Source organism: Ptychodera flava, chromosome 12 (genome assembly GCF_041260155.1).
Source record: "Ptychodera flava strain L36383 chromosome 12, AS_Pfla_20210202, whole genome shotgun sequence".
Taxonomy (NCBI): Eukaryota; Metazoa; Hemichordata; class Enteropneusta; family Ptychoderidae; genus Ptychodera; species Ptychodera flava.
The window spans coordinates 29,314,769-29,319,684 of record NC_091939.1 but is presented as its reverse complement, the minus strand read 5'-3'; the positions used below and the strand labels follow the sequence as shown (position 1 = coordinate 29,319,684).

At 36.6% G+C, this 4,916-nt stretch overlaps 1 long non-coding RNA gene across 1 annotated transcript; it reads right to left on the bottom strand.

Moving 5' to 3' along the window:
* Positions 1–1,193: 1,193 nt before the first annotated feature.
* LOC139146166 (uncharacterized) lies at positions 1,194–3,875 on the bottom strand. The gene is made up of 3 exons (XR_011555106.1): positions 3,217–3,875; positions 2,548–2,654; positions 1,194–2,142 (listed from the first exon to the last, which is right to left on the bottom strand). It is a non-coding gene; the product is annotated as an uncharacterized lncRNA (long non-coding RNA).
* Positions 3,876–4,916: the final 1,041 nt, after the last annotated feature.

Here is a 4,916-nt window from a genome sequence, read left to right as displayed (position 1 = left end):
TGCATGCATGCATGCATACATACATACATACATACATACATACATACATACATACATACATACATACATACATACATACATACATACATACATACATACATACATACATACATACATACATACATACATACATACATACATACATGCGCCAATCCATCCATCCATTCATTCCTCCTCCATCCATTCCTTAATCCATCTATACATACACACATACATCCACCCATCTATCCATCCATTAACACATACGTCCACCCATCCGTACATCAATCCATTCCATATATCCATCCATCCATCGTACATTATGTAACATACATACATACATACATACATACATACATACATACATACATACATACATACATACATACATACATACATACATGCGCCAATCCATCCATCCATTCATTCCTCCTCCATCCATTCCTTAATCCATCTATACATACACACATACATCCACCCATCTATCCATCCATTAACACATACGTCCACCCATCCGTACATCAATCCATTCCATATATCCATCCATCCATCGTACATTATGTAACACACATACATACATACATACATACATACATACATACATACATACATACATACATACATACATACATACATACATACATACATACATACATACATACATACATACTCAATCACACACACTGTACCCATACATCCATCCATATATACATACATACATACATACATACATACATACATACATACATACATCCGTCCGTCCATCCATCCATTCATTCCTCAATCCATCCTTTCCTCCTTTCATCCATCCATTCCTCAATCAATCCATTCCTCGATCCATCCATCCGTCAATCAACCAGTCTATACATACAAATATACATCCATCCATCTATCCATCCATCCATCCATTCACACATACGTCCACCCATCCGTGCATCAATCAATCCATACATACATACACACACACAAACACCCATCCATACATACATACATAAACATACATACATCCCGCATCCATCCATCTGTCCGTCCATCCATCCATCCATTAGTACATACATACATACACACACATCAATCCATCTATCCATTCATTAATCCATCCATCCATCATCCATCCATACATACACACATATTTAACACAAACAAGTGAAATAAATACCACACACTAGTTTTTTTGTGATGAGAACTATCATATTATTAAAAAGAAACCACATGTTTGTGTCAATGAGCAGATAACTCGCTGTTATTCATCAATATACAAGTCAAACATTAAAATAAGTAATTTAATATTTCTTTCCATTTGAATATCATTGACAGCTGTGGTCTTGGCAATTACAAATTCCTATCATTCACTTGAAATGTAAAGTGTGCACATTTTACTGATATCAGAACATTTCTTACCAAGGTCATGCCAATGTAGTGAATGTAGTGAATGAATGTACAGACAGAAACAATGACAGGCAATTATCCTATCTGATAAAGTTTGCAAATGACATCATTTGGCCCATGAGCCTTTGCGCCAACCAAACCTATTGTTTGATCTTCATTAATTAGATAATTAATCTGCTTTGACATGCCTTCATTATTGATGCCAAATAAATGGATATTTCTCAAAGAGAGGAAATAAAATGGACTAATCTGATTTGACAAATGTGGAACTAATATACTCTGGGCAAAATCAAATGTGTAATGAACTTTATGTAAATCAACAGAATGATGGCTCTGCATTAACAGGTAAATTAACATTACTTTCCAGCTCTTCTTTGGCATCTGTTGTGCATTTTAAGTAAAAATCATGTTTATGTTTTGCAGTTTCTAGATGTCTTGCAAATTCAGTCACTACTTCAACATTTTCAGTCTCTGTCCTTGCATAAGAAACCTGCCTGAAACTCATGACAAATTTATGGCACATATCAGTTCTTGGTGTCAAAATTTTAATGTGTGTCAAACACTCATTCCAAAGATTTTTGAAAAGAGTCAGTCCAACACATGCTACATTTTCAGCCAAACAGGATTGCTTGTAAGTATTGTGTATGTCTTCTTTTGTGGAGCTAGCTGGTAAGTAAATGAGTGACTGGGAATCACGTCCACTTGGTGCAGCTGCCAAAGGGATACATTAGATTTAGTATAGCTTTGAATGAACTACACTGCCTTGTATAAAGTCTGGAGAAAATAAAAGAAATAAGAAAAAAATGTCATTAAAGTTGAATTGTGTTATTTTATATTATGGAATGACTGCGCAAATCATTTTTTGATAATTTATATATAAACATTGATATTTTAATTGCTTAGAACACTTTCATTTAAAAAAAACAACAACAGGGGGATGCATCACCAGAGGTTTATACAATCTGAATGTAGGAAATGTTGAAACTCAGGGTAATGAATTTTCTGCAGAGCTAATTATTAAATTGTATAAAAGCCAGTAATCATTTGTTGTACTGCATGTAGATCAACATAGAGTGACAAATGAAGTCACAAAGTCAATATTTTGCTTTACAGACAGATTTTGAACTTAATGTGAACTAAATGAATATGAATGAAGTAGAAATAAACTCTATCACTCACCTCAAAAGAATATGCATTGGGAGGTCGCCTTCCTTTATTGCTGTGTCTCCGAAGAACAACTCAATTTTCACAGTAGTGTTTCTTCCCATTCCGGAAATGTTTATTACCTGCACATCACAGTATAAGTATATCAATTAATCAAATCATACACTTCAAGCTAAATAGATACTGACAGGAGCAATTTGCTGAGATCAAAGATGCCTGGGAAGTAATGATAAACCTAGCCCAGCCATCAACCTGCACTCCCCAACCTCATCCCATCCCAGTCAACATAAAAGATATTTCTGTTTCCCCATGTAGCTTTGTTAGCAGATTAAGTAAGTCAAAAACTATGTATAAAACGGTAAGAAACTGCAAATACATTGCAGAACTCGTCACACTATAAACAAATCAATTCGCCATAGCGCCACTCAGCTGAGAGGTCACCTCAGGTCACTTTGATTTCTCGTATCACATATGCCGCACTACACATATGCAGGTGCGATCGAAACTACGCTGTTAGAATTGGAAAATGGTATAGAACAAAACCAAAACGGCACTAGCTCCGTAGTTGGCTGTAAAACATCGATTTTGTCATCCTTGAATTACACGTCAAAGCAAACTAACTTCAGACGTAAATATACTACTTGTTGTAGGCATCGCCATTTTGCCCTCGTATATCTACTGTACCAATGACGTAAACAAACAGGCACGCTGTCCTCTGCGCCGTCAAAGTCATATCGAAATCTTGGATTTTTGCCTTTTTCCTCGCCATGTCTCCTCAGATCCATACCCCATATTTCTGAGTTTGGAAACAACTAGTAGTATTTCCTTTTCACTTTTGTCAAATTCGAGCATCTGAAGGCGGTGGTCGTAAACAAGGTCGACGTTCAGCTTACGATAGCAGTGGCTGTTGCAACCACAGCCCTTCTCAAACGCACTCAAGAATACATCCACAGTTGAAACATCTACACTACCAAGTTGAAACGTAACAAGTCATTCATTATATGGACATCCAAAGAACACAAGACGTTTTCAACAAGCTCTTGGAGCTCGATTCATTGCAATCGCTGATATTTTTGCCACAATCTCCATTGTGATCTTCGACCTCTGACACCACAGTGTCGCTAGCATCGCTTTCTACACCACTCTCTATGTCCTGCGACCCCTCTAAAATTCCTTGAGAATATCGATCTACTGTCTCTTGAAAATCTGAATCAACAGCGAAGAACTTGCAACTGGACACTGCTATAAGCCATCACATACTGGTTTCCGGTTTAAAGGATGTGATAAACAACACTGCGGTCTCGTTGAACTTGCAGATGACGATCAGCCGATCTTGTCCGATGGCGAAGCCGTAAATAAAAGTATCCGGAAAACGCTTGCCGTATAAAGTTTGGGGTATAAAAATGAAGTCAAATGAAATAGCAGACTGGAAATGTATTGGTCAGATGACGTGGTGTCCTTTCCGAAATATCTATGTAGTTCCGTTAACGGGAAAACCGCATGCAGACGACAACAAAACAAAAATTGATGTGTGAGCTTTACACTCTATTTATAACTGATAACATGCAATCGTTCCGTAACGGGAAATATCGGAACAGTGCAAAGTTGTCAAAGTTTATTTGGAACTTAAAAGACAAGGACCAAGTCTTTGACGTCCCATGGCCAATTACCGACAAAGTCACTCTAACATAAGCAAGCAATGCAACCTTTGTATATCAGAAATCTGCACATTATCAATGCTGGCGGATCTACGCTGTTAAACAAACGTCCTGAGTTGGTTTGAAAATGTCGCCAGCAAAAAATATTATTCATCAAATTTTAACACCACATACAAATAGAATGGTACGTCCCAAACATATAAATGAGAGCTTTATCTGAAGATTGCAGGATGCATGGAACTTAAGTGACAGATATTATTACTATATATTTGAAGTAGTTTGTGATATATATATATATATATATATATATATATATATATATATATATATATATATATATAAAATTAAGGAAAATGTCTACGATTAGACAAAATGTAAAATCATCTCACATCGCAACACATGAAGCATGGTTATTGTAATCGTATTAATGGCGAGAATGTCACTGAATATATCAATATACAAGCTTACCACTTGCAGCACTTTCTATGCTCAATCACAGAGTACCATAGGCATAGTGGCAACACTTGCATGCCTTTTGTTCCATGGTCGTCTCGGTAGACTAATGGCTTTTCATATTAAAATGAGCTTCAAAGGTGTTAAACGTTTTGTAGGTTTTGTTTGTGGTTGACAATTACACGAGATTATGCGAAACATACGACGAGATGGCATCGTACTGCCAGTCGCGTAGCAACCATAGTTACTTTTTGAGCTCTCAGGCCAGAAACA